A 17,408-nucleotide genomic window follows, 5' to 3' on the forward strand; every position below is an offset into this window, starting at 1 on the left:
TGTGCTATCACTTATTTAACTACTTTCTTTGTGCCAGATGCCTTGCTTATTTCCAGTTTTACAAACACCACTGCATGACTCTTTTGATGGGAGCTGCTGGAGCAGAGCAGAGTAAGTCACCTCACCACTGGGCCCAGAGTACAGAGTGAACTTCCCAAAGCTGAGCCAGGGCACCAACGATGGGCAAGAGTCTCTGGACGAGGGGCCGGAGGTGGGCAGACCAGTCCAAGATATTAGCATGAGAGAGTGGCTTCAAAACCCACAACATTTTTGTTTTTTAATGCATAGGATTAAGGAAAGATTTATGTCCAGGTGAGAAGAATTATAGGGCGTTTTCAACTCTGGGTCCACAGAAAGGTAGCAGACAGTAGCAAATACAGATTTATGGATCTGCAAGAGCATGTCTTGGAATAAACACTGGTTAGGAGATACCTGTTGCTTCAGCCTTGCCCCACCCTATGGGCTGAAAGTGAACAAGCCATTTCCTGCATGAAACACATCTTTCCTTCAAGGAGCCATGGGTGACCATGTGACCTTCAGAGAAATTATGAGCTGACCCAATTCTAAGTCCCATAAAATATGTATCATTTTTGCAATCAAGAAAAAGACAGTTTGCTTTTCTTTTGTATGTATTTGCTGTTTTGTGTGCTATTGTGTCTCCATATTTCTATTTGGTGGAGAAGGTGACCTGAATTGGAAGAAGGAACAGAAAATGGACTTGAACTTCAAAAGAAATGGTCAGCCTGTACAACTATTATATGCAAATAAAACTGTGTTAATTAAAAAAAAAGAAATAGCAGACTATGAAATTCTGACACATGCTACCACATGGATGGACCTTAAAAACATGTTAAGTGAAATAAGCCAGTCACGAAAGGGCAAATATTGCATGATTTCACTTACACGAGAGACCTAGAATGGTCAAATTCATGGCAACAGAGGCAAAATGGTGGTTGCTTGGTGGGGTGGGGGTAGTGCAGGAGGCATGGCAGTTCTTATTTAACAGGCACACAAAGTTTCAGTCTGGAAAGATGAGAAAGTTTGAGAGGTGGATGGTGGTGATGGTTGTGTCACATTGCGAATATACTTAATATCACTGATAGGTAAACATGGTAAGTGGGGAAATGGCAGAAAGACAAAGAAATGATCACAGTTCATTTAAGAATTCTGGACAAGAAGATGAGGAAGCTGGTGGAGTGGGTCAAATGGTGGAGTGCTTGCCTAGCAAGCACGAGGCTCTGAGTTCAAACCTCAATACCATAAAAAAAGAAAAAAAAAAAGATGAGGAAAGAACAGAGTGACTTAGGGAGAGTCAAAGGGCCATGTAGTCAGAAAAAAATAGAACAACTACTCAAATTTATATGTCAGGCACTAGGATAAGTGCTTTAATATCTTGCAAATTTTACTACACCTCTATGATTATCTTCCCTATTTTATAAGGAAGGAACTAAGTTTAGTGAGGTGTAGTGGCTTTAAAGCAGAACTGGAATTCAGATCCAGGTCAGATGTGTCCAGAGTCTGCCTTGATTACATTCCTAAGGCCTGAATCCTTGTTTCACTTAATCCATGTGGCAGCTGGTTCAATTGGTCGTTATCACATTTGATAGACAAAGAAACTACGATTTAGAAGCAATTTGCCTAACTTCACAAAGCTAATAACGGGTAGTAGAACCTGTATTTGAACCCAGGTCTGCATGGATTTAAAATCTATGTGAAGTTTTCTGTGGCTTAAACAAAGCTCCAGGTAGAGTTTATCAAGTATACTCATTTCAGTCTGGCTTTCCACAGTACCAGGAGGAGGGAGATTATTTGCTGGTGTTGTCTTACAATTAAAGCTTCTGTTTTAAGATGGAACATAGCTTGTGAGGTCTCTTCTTCAGCTTTTTAAGCTTTTGCAAATTATAGAATTCTTGTCTTCATTGTTTTTCTGAGGACTCCTGACATCCAAGCAACTTTGCCTTAGAAATAAGTGCTCCATGAGATACTGTATTACAGTGATTTATTGACTTGTCTGTCTTGTCCACCAGGTTATAAGCTCTAAGAGGAGAGGGTGTGGGTTCTGTCCAATTTATCTCTGAATCCCTAGTGCCTAGCACTGTGCTCAGCTCATAGAAGGGACTCATTAAACATTTGCTGAAATAATGTATGAATAAATCAGAAGGACAAATGAAAGGTTTCTATTAATTATTCAAGAACAACCTTCTCTGGTTCATACACGAGATTACCTATGAACCAGACTGGTTAGTTTTTACCTGACCTTGACATTCATCTCTATTCATCTGAGAGATATGGATTGAGCCCTTGAGGGGAAATAGAAAAAACTGAACAACCTCTGCTTTTAAGGAGTTTATGGTCTAAAAGGGGGATGCAGAATTATACCTGAATCCCAGAAGCAAAGTCCTTTTTAGGTCCTGAGGAGAGATGAGATTTTCAGAGGACAAGAAGAGAAACAGGGAAGGACTCCAGGCCTTATCATCTAGGTTTATTACTGGCTGTGTTGCACTGGCAAGTTACATAAATTCCCTTAGAGTCAGTCTCCTCATATGAGAAGAAAAGGGAAGAGGTTGTTGATTGAATTGTGTCCCCTCAAAGGATGTTGAACTTCTCATCTTCCATCCTATGAATGTGACCTTCTTTGGAAACACAGATCTTGTAGGCAAACAAGTTAAGATGAAATCATTAAGGTAGGTGTCCTAATCCAATATGATGGTGTACTTATGACAAAGGGGAATTTGAACACAAACAAGACACAGAGACAGAAGATATGAAGACCGAGAGAAGATGGCTGTCTACAAACCAAGGATGTATGAACCTCTGACATGGAGCAGATTCTCCTCACAGTCCTCAGAAAGAATCAACTAGGCTGATACCTTGAGTTTGGACTTCTAACATTAGGGCAACAATAATAATAATAATAATTTTGTGAAGATATGGGGTGACATAATGTAAAAAAATGTGCTTAGCTCTGTTCTTGGCACATAGTAAGTGCTTAATAATGGTGAGCAGGATGACCACTTTTGATCTGTGGGCCTCACAGATGTGGTAGCATTTGCATTAACGCTTGAAGATTGGGGAGGGTGTGGATTGGGAAGGTGGCAGGGGAAGAGGAAATTATGGAAGCATTATTTGCAATGATATCTTGGTGCCAGCCCCTAAGTTCTTGCTTTTTGGTTCAGGGGCAACAGGCCACTGGTAATGTGGGAATGCCTGTTATTTTTGATGGTCAGTATTCCTTTTTTCTTCTGCTGGTAACATCCATTCATTTTTCCTTTAGATTAAAGCACAATATGTATACAGGCCTGAAGTACCAAGGTGATACCCCATTCGGTTATCAATATACACTTAAGAAAAAGACCAAGGGGGTAAAACAGATCTTTTCCAGGAGTGAGTATCAGTGGAAGGGAGTGGACATAAGGAAAGGGTGAATGAGGGTGAGTATTTCTTGGGTGAATTTTGTATTCATGTATGAAAAGAGAAGAAATTGTTCTAAGAAGTTGGGGATGGGGGTAAGGGGTAATGACGGAGGAGATAAATATAACTAAGATGTATTGTAAGCACATATGTAAATATCACAGTGTAAACTATTACATGCTAATAAAATAAAAATAGAAACTGAAAAAAAGTCACTCTTCACTCTTCCAGTCACTCCTCTGCCATTTCCCTGGCTGACCAAGTTGAGTTTTCTAGCCTCTTGGACCTCATGGTGGGCCCAGGAGGAACATGCAGCAGTAAGGATACCAACTCTGATGGTTTTAGGGGACTCTCTCCAGTTAAGTGAGGGAAAGAGACTAACATGCAAAGAGAAGTAAGTCTGAAAGTAGGAAAGTGATGGAGATGAATGGGTGAAGAATAGTCTCTGGTCTCTACTTATAAGGGCCCTGATGCCATCATGAGGGCCCCATCTGCATGACCTTATCTAAACCTAATTACTTTAAGTCTCAAATCCAAGTACCATCACACTGGGGCTTAGGACTTCAATATATGAGTCTGCAGCAGGCATATAGTGAGCATTTGTAAGCATTTGACAAGCCTTTCAGGGGAACTGGAGTGGATTTTCCCTGCCCTTGAGTCTGTGTAGGATAGTGATGATCCTGAAAGTGATATTGTGTGACATTTTGAGATGTTTGTGTTTGGAATTCAGCTACTGGGCCGTAAAGACACTTAATTTTGTTATCTTTCTTGGAGTAATGGAAAAGAATTTCTCTTTCTCCTGGATTTGGGAAGGAGCAACTGGGGATGTATCGTGTGGTAGAAGACTGGCTAAGAGTGAGCCCCACATATAGGAAAACAGACTGACAGAGAAAGACCATATCCTGTTGATTGTTTGAGATCCTTGACCCAGACATTCTTGAATTCCCCTTGAAGTCTTCAGTTAGATGAGTCAATAATCTTCCCTCCCACCACTTTTTGGGGGCTTGTTTGAATTGGATCTTTGTCACCCGTATCAGAAGAGTCATGATGAAGATAATGGATGACAATCTTGGCAGCACAGTGTCTATAAAGCTACTCTTTGAAACAGTTCGATGCTATAAAGAAACGAGGATATTGCTAATCCTTACTTCCTAAGAATATCCTTGTGGCGCCTGGTCCACCAATTACTACTAATGAGCACATCCAAAATGCCATCCTTTGATGCTCTGGGCACCCTCATCAGGCACTTCCGCCCTCTTCCCCCTCTGACCCCTGAGGTTCCCAGGCTGTCCTGCCTTGAGGAGAATCACCCTGCATCTGTTCCCAGCATCCGGGGCTGAGGACAGACCAGGCCCAATCTAGGGGAACTCCTTGGAGCGTCTCAGTGACTCATCTGGAACAGAATCCCAGGTTTGCCTGGAGACTTCGGAGGAGTTGTTTGTGAGAAACTCTAGAATTCACACGAATAAATAAATTGGGACTCAGTGCCAATTTGGAGCGATTAAAGGCTCCTGTGAAAGCTGAACCTCTAGAGAGATGTGTATGCTTCTATTGTATAATCGCTTACATGAAAAGGGGCAGAGGAGTAGCCTCTTTTGATCTGAGCACCTGTGCACACCCACTCTGGCCCCTTGGGTTTCTGGCATGAGCCAAAGTCCTCACATCCTGGTGGCCAGCCCCAGGCTCTTTCCTATCACCCTGGAAATGCCTTCGTAAGAATTCTTTGGCATGGGGCTAGTGCTGGTTAGTCTAAGTGTGCTGAGACCTGAGCCCTGGGTCTTAGTAGCAGGTAGGCAGGGGACTGAAACTCCCTCTTCAAGGTGATTCTATCTTCTCCCTTTTTGCAGGAGGTGGTGATGTTGGAGACTGTGCTATTCCCTCCACGTGCAATGTTCTTCCTTCTCCCCTCTCTGCAAAACCCATTCTCCTGACAGGATTATCAATGACCACCTTCTTTGAGAACCCATCCCTGGCCCCACTCCTTTGCTCAGGACTGTTTAGTTCTTACAGCCTTTAATTAATGAGTTCAGGGCACAGTGTTTGGCTCCATAAGTCCTTGATGGAGATGCCTCTGGATTCAAAAGCAGCTTCTTCAACTTCCAGGTCTCTGGGACAGCCTCTGAAAGCTTTGGAATGGGACACATTGGAATTCTGGTGTGAGATCAGGAACTCGCCTTCCTCCCTTCCCAGAGGGCAGAGAGCTAGACTCGAGAGAAGAGATCAGTGCAGCAAACCTGTTCCATCACTTTCAGGCAGCGTGATCTTGGACATGTAGCTCAGCCTCTCAGGATCTCACTTCCTTCTCCGTTCACTGTGGCTATGACAAACCCCACTGCTCAGCAATGCTCTGAGGGGAAAGACAATGATCCAGGTGCCAGCACATAAGGAAAACTTAGTAACAATCACCCGTGGTTGCAATTATAAATCAGTAAAAAGCTGGTAAATGTTTAGTAGGACACATAGCAGCAGAGTTTTTGATTCTAGCCTCTGAGACTCTTGGTGACTTGGGGCAGAGTGTCTGGACCCCACAGGAATAAGATGTTTCATTATCTTATTTTTTCACTCAACAGATACTCAGTGCCTGTCTACTATACGTCTATAATATTTAAGCTAGTACAGCTCCCACAGTTGTGCTGTGGGAATCAGATTAATGGTGGGAAATTGTTTTATATTTTGGTTGAATGATGGATTAGCATTGTAGGCTGCTTATTTCCTCAGTAGAATTTACTTTGCCAGCTCCTGGCTCTGTGGTCAAGGACAAGAGATCTTTTGCTTCTCTTTAAGGGACTGCTAAAGGTGAAAATGATACTCGGGTTTCTGCTATTTCTGAAACATAGGAACTAAAAAGGAAGCTTAAGGGAGGAGTGTATGGCACAGACAATACTTTCTGGCTGGTAAGGAATGAAACCACAAGGATTAGGAGGTACATTGCACATTCAAAAAATAAAACAAAACAAAAACAGGAGCAAGCCACAGGCTTAACTCTTTATGTACTGGGCTGAAGTTTGTACTCACAATGTACAGTATTTGGCTAGCATTACTACAGGGTAAAGTAAACATATTTGTGTATGAGGGGGGTCTGCTGATACTGTGTTCAGAATATAGAACCCCCTGTCTCCAAGTGGAGGAGTCCCGGTTACTTGCAACACCGATGTAATGTAGGATTCTGTAAACAGAACTTCCCTTAAATTTCCTTTTGTTGCTTTGATTCTGAGGTCTCTTCCCTCCATAGAGTCCACGATTGTCCTATGGCAAGCATCATGTGAAATCTGGCAGGGGGTGATTTGACATGCAGCTCATTGTATCTGATAGGAATTCGATGTCTATTGCTCATACATCTCTATTAAATCTTTATGTGATTTCCATTCAGGGGAGGACAGTTCTTTTCATAATAAGGTCCATTGCAGTCCTGCTAAAAGTTAGCAGCACAATAAATGAATGTGCCTCCCCCACTGAGGGACTGCACCATGCCTCGCTGAGAGCCACTGGTAAATATAGAAGGAGTCTAATGGGTCTCCTTGAACCCTATAAAGACCACACCAGATTTTATTCCCTTTTAGTTTTGGGTGCTTGGGACAAGACTTGATCTTTATGGATTCTCAGTAGGTATTTTGACTGGGCTAACATAAAGATTGTATAGTAGTTACTAAGGCATTAATTTCTTATAATGTCAAACAGCTGTAGAATTTTTCAGAAGCAGGTGTGATATTAAAAATATTTAATAACTAGCACTTGCACAAGCACTGAGTGATCAGAAGTTGCCCTGGGGATTCTAGAAGTCTCTCTGCTGGAGCAGCAACCTTTAGTTGCCTGGCTGTCCAGGGGTTCCAAGGAAGGGTGTGAGGGAGGCAGGGAACAGTGAGGGACAGCAACTCTTTGTCAATGAAATTTTAAGAGCCAGCAAAACAATACTAGCACATGATTCTGATTGTAGAGTGACTACTCAGTAAAGTGTAGGACAAAGAATGCTTCTAGGAGACCCTGCAAGATTTCTTTTCTTTTTTGGTGGTACTGGGGTATGAACTCAGGGCTGTACTCTTGCTAGGCAGGTGCTTTATCACTTGAGCCACTCCACCAATCCTATTTTGTGTTGGATATTTTCAAGATAGTGGCTCTTGAACTATTTGCCCTGGTTGGCTTTGAACCTCCATCCTCCTGATCTCTGCCTCCTGAGCAGCTAAGATTATAGGTGTGAGCCATTGGTGCCTGGCTGGTTTCTTTTTTATTCTTTTACAAAAGTTCTCTTCTGGCTTCCAGCCATTCACCACTTATTTTTCCAGAAGTTTCTCTTCTTCCCTTTGCTCAGTCAATGACAACCAGATAACTCAAGAGATGAGTGAGAGAGAATTGGGGTTCATTTTGCACTTTATGGGATTAACTACATGCCTGTCAGAAGGAGCCCTGTAATGGCACTAAAAAGCCATTGCTCCTGACCTTGAACTCTTGTCCTGGGGAAGAGTGGTTCTCGCAGTGAATCTCCTACACTTCTAGGCTGTGGACCTTGGCTGAGCAATTGACCTTGTAGGAAGAAATAGTTAGTGACACACATTTGAATGGTAGCAGTACTAGAGATTAAACTCGGGGCCTTGCACTTGCTGCAAAGACTCTACCACTTGAGCCATGCCCCCAGTCCTTTTGCTTCTTAGTTCGTTTCTCAGATAGGGCCTTGTGACTTGACAGGGCACCTTTGGACTGTGATCCTCCTACCTCTACCTCCTGAGTAGCTGGAGCGATTGCAGGAGGGCACTTTGGTTTTAGTCATGCCTCTTCCCTTATCAGTTAAGCAATTTTAGGCCAAAAGAAAAAGCACACACTAATGATGGCTGCCCGTGAACACTTGTGTAGCCTCCAAGCTGCATCAGTCATCAAATCCGGGGTCTGCTTTGGCTGCTGGTGAAAGCTGTACCAGCCCAGAGCCTTTTGGTACCATTTCCTTTGCTGTCTCTGGGTGGAGGAGGTGGCAAGCTTGCTCCTGGTTTGGTCCCATGCCTGCTGCTGAAGCTGCTGGTCAGCAACTCCCTCACCTACATGGCTGCTACCTTTGGGCTCTGTTCATGGGAATGCAAGGCTTGGTTCAAGCTCTTTTGGCTTTGACCAAAGAGTCGTGAGGGTGTTAGGGGTCTCAACGCAGGGGGTCTCCCACAGGAACTGGGGCACTGTGCTGTCTTTCTTCCCTGACTTTCACCCCCTGAATTTCTTTCTCCTTCTCTCTCACCGACTTACACTCTTGCTCTTCTCTTCCCTTTCCCTCCTCCCATCTCCCTTTCATCTTAACACCACCAGCCCCAGTCCCTGCCAGCTCACTGATTTCAACACCAAGGACACCAAAGAGCGAAGGTCCCTGTCTCTGCAGTTAAGACTGCCACTTTCTCACTGTAGTTCCTCAGGAAGGTTACTTAGTCTTTCCTTGCCTCAGTTTCTTTGGGTTGTTAAGTTAATTAGATGAGATGACACGTGACACTCTTACAGCAGTGCCTGGCAAATGGGAATTGCACAATCTTAGTTATTTCTTTTTTCTCCCTGCAGCAAGTTGACTTGGCTCATTGACTACTTATGAGTGTGATAAGGTTAATTATTAAGCTGCACTGGGGAATTTGCATTATCTTTTTCTGGAATATTGTAGGCAATTTATTCACTCAGTTTTCTTTTCAGGTACACCTCCAATTCCCATTCTTCCCACAAACGTGCACATTCTTCAGCCTTACTGAACTATTCAGAATTCCCAGACTCAGTGGGATCTCTCTTGCTTTCTTGACTTTGAACTTGGCCAGCATGCCCTTTCCCCATTCTGCCTTCTTTGTCTTTGGTGGTGAGCCTGGAGACCTCCTTCGGGAATTGGCTCATATCCCACCTCCTCCAGGGAGCCTCTCCTGACCACTGCTACATCCCAATGCAGAATTAAATCCTTTGTGGTTTTGTGTGTGTGTGTGTGTATGTGTGTGTGTGTGTTTGCATGCACAAATGATGAGCTTTGTAGATATTTGTCATAGTGCTTGTACCATGGTAGTATCATTTTTGTCTATGTCTCTTTCTAAATGCAATTCCTTGAGGACAGGAGCTATACTTTATCTATTTTTTTTTAATCCTCAGGACCCAGTCCAGTTTTGGGGTACATAACAAGTGCTTAGTCAATGTTAAATGAATGAAGAAGAAGGAAAGAAACCTTCTAAGTGCTCAAAAAAAGGTCACAAAATTATTGTGACTTTATGAGAATAAAGCTTCTCTGTTCTTTTTACTCTAGGTACAATTTTAAACTGATTTTTAAAAATTCAAAGCCTGATTAGAAAGAACAGGCTAGAAGAGCAGGGGGAGAAGGTGTTAGAGATGAGAATAGTAGCAAGCAGATGTGACTCCTGACCGTCTCGTGGTGACAGGAACAGGGACTTTGCAAAACGCACAACTGTCCTCAAGTACAGTTTCACTTAGAAGATGGGAAATAATTTAGGTGGCACAGGACAGTCCTACCCAGGCCAACTGACACAAGAAAGAATGTTAGTGAAATGTGAAATTATACTCTGCATACTGTAAGACCACAAAGCATTGAAATTTACTGGTTTTTTTCATGGAATAAGCTTCAGCCACCTGGAAATAACATGGCATTTTTCATTTATTAAGATGGACATTTGAACCCCAAACTGTGCTTCTGGACTAGAGACAGTTCTGAAATTTCCTATTTGGGAACTATTTGTATTTGGGTAGGAAGACCATGTTGCTATTGATGGAATAATAAATAAAGGATATTTTAAAACATTGCTTTTCATAGTCTCCTCTTTGGAGTCCTGGATGGAATCCCTTCCCCTTTGTTGAAGATTCGTGCTTGGTGGATGGGTGGCATGGGAGCTGTGTTCCCTCTGCCCTCTGTGGTCAGCTTGCAACAGTTTGGGTGTGAACATAAGGTTTTCTTTGAAGAAAAGAGTTCTCAGCTAAAAAATTGTGGCAATAGTTTTCTTATGGTGGGTTATACTGGTGTCTAGATACATGTTCCTAGCAGACAGTGATTAAGTACCTGATTTAAGGGAGCTCTGAGTCTTAGTTACTGGGTTTCACCCTCTGTACCTCAGTTTTCCCATTGGGGATAATAATAGTCCACGTCTCCCTGGGTTGGTGTGAGAATTAAATTAGCTAAATTATGTTAGCTGCTTAGGACTGAGGATATAGCTCAGTGGTAGAGCACTTGCCTAGCATGCACAATCCCCAGCACTATAGGAGAAAACAAACAACAACAAAACATGAAGATGTTAGGTGCTTGGCAAAATTCCTATTATGTAATAAATGCTGTTTATTATCTAAGAAGCTCCTCAGTTAATCATGGCTACAAGGATTGAGGGCAAGATTGGGAACTGGTGTTGTCTGAACTTTGAAAACTAAGTAGGTGTTCACTATATAGACAGTAGTACATTTTAGTTGGAAGAGCAAGGCAAGGAGGGTGAAAGATTCTATGTTCAGGCACCTGGTCAGGAGCTGCACAAAACAAGGCACATATGTCCCATGGCACCAGTGAGGTCAGAATGAAGTGAGGAAGGGAGGTGATTGCAGGGGAGGTGGCTGGTGCCACGATGTGGACTATTTATCTTGTCTGCTTTGCTAAGGAACCTGAACTTGCTTCCCAGTGACATATTTGGACCTACCTTTATTTATTTATTTTTTTGGTGGTTCTGGGATTTGAACTCAGGACTTCACAGTTGTTAGGCTGGCACTTTTACAGTTTGAGACACTCCAGCAACCCTTTTTTGTCCAGGGTTTTTTTGAGATAGAGTCTCACAAACTATTTGCCTGGGCTGGCTTTGCATGGAGATCCTCCTGATCTCTGTCTCCTGAGTAGCTAGGATTACAGGTGTGAGCCACTGGCACCAGGCTGGACCTGGGTTTTAAAATGATCTGGCAGTGCAGTGGAGGACAAAGACATTGGAAAGGAAAGAGAAAGATTAAGTCAATAGCTGCTTTAAAGATAAATCTCAGAGGGTGGGGTATGAGCAAGGGAGAGGGAGAGGTCAAAGATGATTCTGGAGTTTCTTGGCTTAGGCAACAGGGTGGATGGGATGTGTTCATCAAGATAGGGAAGGCAGGAGGAGGAGCAGGTTTGGCTGGGGAAGGAAAATGAGTTCATTTCTCGGACAGGTTGAATTGGAAGTGCCTAAGGGACACGGAGGTGAAGACACTGTCAGCAGGCAATCAGATGGCTGAGTCTGGAGCTCAGAGGACAAGGCTGGGCTGGAGATAATACTTGGGATGTCACCAACTTATAAATAAGAATGAAAATGTTGGAAGTGTTTGCATTCACTTAGGGACCGTGTGCAAAGTGTCAGGAGTTGAATGGAGCATGCATAGCTGAGGGGCAGAGGGGTCAATGGGAGACACAAGGAGGTGCTGGCCACATGAGAAAAGCCCCTGGCACTCAGAGCAGCCTTCAGAGGGCCCCTTCCCAGGACTCCCCTGCCCTGATAATTTACCTGAAAAACCTTACTACTCTCAAAGGGTAAAGAAGGATTTATGGCCTTGGAATCAGTGTGTTTAGAGTTGGAAAGAATCTTAGAGATTTTATGGTTCAATGGCTTTTTTTTTTTTTTAAGTATTTAAAGGAGACAACCCTTAAAAAAACCAAAAAGCTGGATCCTGGTGCCCAATCCCAATAGATGATATAGTGATAAGCACAGAGCTGCCATGGGAAGGCTGTGGCCGGTGGGATTGGAGCAGCCCACATACCTCTGATTGCAAGTATTTATTGGCACCAAACATTTGCCAAGCCCCGTGCTCAGCCCTGAATGGAGCTGCGGACTAAGCACAGTCCTGGCTCAATGGCTTTTGATCTTGACTTCACCTTAATGAGCTTCACCTGATGAGCTTTCAAACATTCCCACACTGAGGGCCATACTCATGAAATCAGAGACCCCAGATCTTAGCATTTTTCCCAAACTCTCCAGTGATCTCAGTGTGCAGGCGCCCTGAAAATCAGTCCAGGGCAGACAATCTAATGATTTCTACTAAATCCACATGGTAGAACCTTGAGCCCCTGTCTACTGTCCTCATTTTATTTGCAAGGGTCCAGGAGTTAAGTTGGCTGAGGTGATCTATGGAAGGACTGGGCCTGGAAACTCTGTTTCTGGACTTCTTGGCCAACGTCTCTCTTTTTGCAGCTAGTGTGGGCTCAGCCGGCTCTGGGCCATGTGGCCCTTAACCTGGTTGGTCTCTGGGCTTTGATGTTAAGTAAAAATCCACTGAATGATCTGCATTGTTCTCTCTGCAACATGCTGTCTTCTTTCTCTGTGAGAAATGAGGTGAATTCTTTCTCTAAATGGGGTATTCTTCATTCAGAGGCTGCACAATGGGCCTCTTTCATTGGCCATTCAGTCGCTACTAACAGAGACCATGGGGCTGCCAACAATCTTCTTGTGAAACTGGCCTGCTGCTGGCTCTGAAAGTGAGCTATAGGCAGTGACACCTGGAGCAATAGTGGCCCCACATTTTCTGAAAGGCTCCCTGAGAGAGCTGGGGGCTGTCCTGATGCCCACAAGGGGACAGCTGCCTGCAGGGCTCTGAGCCGTCACTGGGGCTTCCTGGAGTTACTCTCCACAGGCCTGGCTAAATTCTCTTCTCCATCTGGCTGATCCCTGTCTAAGCACAGAAGGGCACCACAGGTGACTGTGTGAGTTTTGCGTTGTGGAGCTTTGGTTTCAGGAAGATTGGAGAATGTATGATTGTGAGGCTTGGATGCTGTGAAGTATGCAAAGCACAGGACGCACATTCTATGCTAACTGCTAAGCTAACGCTGTTCACAAATTTAACAATAATTTAACCCATAGAATAAGCTGCCAAATTAGATGTTGTAGGTGGTTGTTCCTTATACAAGGGATACTGAGGGCCAGAGAAGGTAAGAAATACATGTCCATTGTCAAGGTCTTTGGAGGAGCTGGACTTTGAGCTCAGGCTTCCCATGGTGAGAGGTCTATACTGTGTGAATGACCATATCATACCAGATGTTTAAAGTTCAGATTGAATGAGAAAAAAAGTGGCATATGCAGCGAGAAACTTACTCTTATTACTTTGAGGGCACACAAATATGATATGTAAGCCAGAAATTAAGTTTCCTACTGGGAATAGGGAAAAAGGAACCAACACTAATAGTTGCTGGGGACAACCTGTGTTCGAGGCACTTGTGAAACCCTTACTGTACATTTTTATTTATCCATTTTTGGTGGTACTGGGGTTTGAACTCAGGGCTTTGTCCTTGTTAGGCAGAGAATCTACAACTTGAGCCATGCCTCTAGCCTTTTTTTGCTCTGGTTATATTGGAATGATGGTCTCACTTTTTACCCAGGCTGGCCTGGACTGTAATCCTCTTATTTTAAACTTCCAGTCTGCTGGGATGACAGGTGTGCATCACTGCGCCCAGCTTTTTCCCATTGCCTAGGCTATTTTGAGATCCTCCCAATCTCATCCTCTTGCTAGTTTGGGATGACAGGCATGTGCACACCACTACACCCAGCTATTGGTTGAGATGGGGTTTCAAGAACTCCCTGCCTGGCTGGCCTTGAACTGCTATCTTCCTGATCTTAGCCTCTCAAGTAGCTAGGATAACAAGTGAACTACCTGTGCCTGGCTAAGGTTTGTTTTTGTTCACATTATTTTCTTTTTTTTTTGGTGGTACTTGGGTTGAACTCAGGGTACCCCACTTGCTAGGCAGACTCTCAGGCATTCTACTAGTCTTGTGTGCATTATTTAATCCATAGGGGTAAGGGAGATTTCATTCCCTATGTTGGAATCAAGAACACAGAAGCTCAAAGAGGGGTCACAAGAGCAGTTGGACTCTGAACTCAGGTCTGCCTGACCTGAGGACCACCTGCCCTTGGGCCTGGACCTTACCAGGTGGCTGTGTGGATCCTGAGGAATGAAGTCACCTACATATTTCAATTCACTTTTTAATTCCCTGTGGTGTTGTCCCTACTCTCAAAGTCCCACAAAAATCAGAAAGGGTGACTTCTTAGGCTGTTTCCTTAGCAGTCAGACAGGAGAATGGCATTAATACAAATTATTAATAACAACGATAATTATAACCAATGTAGAGTGAACCCTCTATTCCGAGTGTTTGATATGTTCTGGACACTGTTGCAAGAGCTTGCAAGGTATTAGCTCATTTATTCCCACCATGCTCCTATTCAGTTGGGATTGTCACCGTCTCCATTTCTGAATATGGTAAACTGTGGCACAAATCAGCCCATCGAGTTGTTTATAGTCACACAGTCAGTTGAGGTGAAGTTGGGACTTGAACAGGTGTTCACTTCAGGGAACTAGCAGGAAGCAGATGCTGCGATCTTTGCACCTCCTGATCTGGCACCATATTGGTGGCTGTCATAGGAGGTGCTCCATGGGGGAGAGGTCACTGGGGAATGACCTCCTCCCACTTTATTTCTGGTTGTGTAAGGTTTTAAAGTGAAGCTGAGAGGCCCCTGACTCCCTCCTTTCCTTAGACCTCCTTAGACATGGTATCTGTTTACCTTGACTGCCTGCTTGCTTAGCTGACCTCTCAGGCCTATCCTTCCCTGTCCTCTGAGAACCTAGGCAGTAGTCCTGTTTGCCTTGAATGAGGGGGGCTCCCTTCCCAGGAGGTGTTCCTCCTGTGTTTTCTCACCTGGTTCTCATGTCACACCCTGCTCTTCAGGCTGTCTCTGTGTCCTCAGCTCTTGGATCTGAGAATCACAACCAGATCCTGGTGTGGGTGGCTGGAGAACCCTCTGAGTGTCTGGTTATGTTATCCCATTTTTATGGTTCAACAAACCAAGTGGAGAGAGAAACTTGCACAAAGGTTCAGTCAGAAGAGACCGAGCTAGGATTTGAGCCAGATTGGTGTGACACCAAAGCTCACAGCCACTTTCCCACGTGACACCCTACATCTCTCTGTCTTTTTCCCTTTCCCTTCATCCTGAAGCCCGAAGTGTCACATGGGTGGGAGGGAACTTGGGCCAATTGGATGAGAAGGGCAGCCATTCTAATGGCTACTTTCTCTGTTCTCAAACTGTGTGCCCTGTGATCCCTCAAATCTGGGACCAGGGAGATGTAGCATAGTTAGTCCGGGCAGAGTGTAAATAAGTCATTTGTCTCTCAGCTTGATGGGACCTTCACATGTGAGTGTGACTGTGTGTTCTGCCTGCCCTTACTTGCTCCTCCTGAGAGATAGCTGGTCCTGTGCCCAAGTTTGATTTATTTCTAGTAAAAAACAACCCAACCTGAAGATAAGAATTCACTCCAGCAAGATAGGAGGGTGAGATAGTGTAGAGCTTGCAAGAGTTCAATGTTAACTGGTGACTTATTCCACCCAAGAGTTCTCATGTGTAAGAAGTGAGTCCAGGCTGGGGTGGTGCACAGGGGAAGCTGGGAAAACAGCCAAATTCTTCAGGGCAAACTTAGGTCTCACTGGAAATGCTTAGAAACTCAGTGGCTGGGCCACCTGCAGGGGGTGGGCTGGTGCTGCTCGTATAAGCTCTAGGAGCATTCATTCTGTAGTGGGCGTTCCTATACTTGGCATCTAGCTGTTTTGGATGTCCTTTTTAGGGCTGTTTCTGCATTCTGAGCTTTAAAAAATTAGTACATATTGATCATAAAAATAATTTTCATATGTGTATATAAAATATTTTGATCATATGCACCCCCCTTTACTCTCTCCTGTCACCTCCCATTGGCCTCCCTTCCTCTTCCCAAATTGTACCCCTTCTATTTTCATGTCTTTTTTTAAAAACTAGATTTGGTATATGAAAGTATGAAGTGTTTGTCTGAGTCCAACTTGTTTCATTTAATGTGATAATTTCCAGTTCTATATATTTTCTTGCAAATGACATGATTTTTGTTGTTCTTTATGGGTAAACAATACTCCATATATACATACACACATACACATACGCATGTACTATATATATGTATGTATGTACTTATACACACACATATATATAGAGAGAGATGTATCCATATCTATCTCTATGTATCTCTCATTTTTCTATAGCTTGGCTTTTGCAAATAATGCTGTGATAGACATGGTTGTTGAGGAATTCTACTGCATGCTGACTTTGACCCTTTCTGGTTCAGGAGTGGTATAGGTGGATTGTATGATAGTTCTATTTTTAGTTTTTTGAGAAATCTCCATACTTATTTCCATAGTGACAGAACTAATTTACATTTCCATCAGCAGTGTATAAGGATTCCTTTTTCTCTGCATCATAACCAGCATTTGTTGCTGTTTGTTTTCTTGATGGTGGCCATTTTGATTGGGGTGAGATGGAATCTTAATGTAGCTTTAATTTGCATTTCCTTGATAGCTAAATATGTTGAACACTTTTTCATGCATTTATTGGCCATTTGTATTTCTTTTTCTTTTGAGAACTGTCTTTATTGTTCATTTGCCCATTTTTTGGGTTATTTTTTTCTTTAAAATATGCTCAAAATGGACAAAGATCTTAATGTAAGACCTAAAACTTTGAAACAACTATGGGAAAACACAGGAAAAACAGATAAAGACATAGGCAATGACTTTCTGACTAGGACTCACAATAGCTCAGGAAATAATATCAACAATTGACAAAAAGGATTGCATCAAATTAAAAAGTTTCTGCACAGATAGCAAAGGAAACAATTACCAGAGTGAAGCTACAGCATATAAGATGAGAGAAAAATCTTTGCCAGCTATTCATCTGACCGGGAATTAATATCCCAAATATACAAAGAACTCAAAAAAGCATTAAAAGAACAAATAATCCATTTCAAGTCTTGGTTCCCCAAGAGAGAAGACAGACTCTTGCTCTTTTAGTTCCACCTTATAGATGAGAAGGGTAACGGGATATAAGCTCCTTCAATGATACACCTTTAAAGTAGGCTTTGATTTTGATGGGGACAATATAAGGAAGTTGACACTGTGAAGGATCCATTTCCAGGGGAGGCAGTGAGTGGAGTCCTGGCAGGGCTTGGATGGTACAGTCAAGACATAGCAGGTGGACACTGGGTGTTATTCTTGG

This window comes from Castor canadensis, chromosome 1 (assembly GCF_047511655.1).
Source record: "Castor canadensis chromosome 1, mCasCan1.hap1v2, whole genome shotgun sequence".
In the NCBI taxonomy this organism is placed as follows: Eukaryota; Metazoa; Chordata; class Mammalia; order Rodentia; family Castoridae; genus Castor; species Castor canadensis.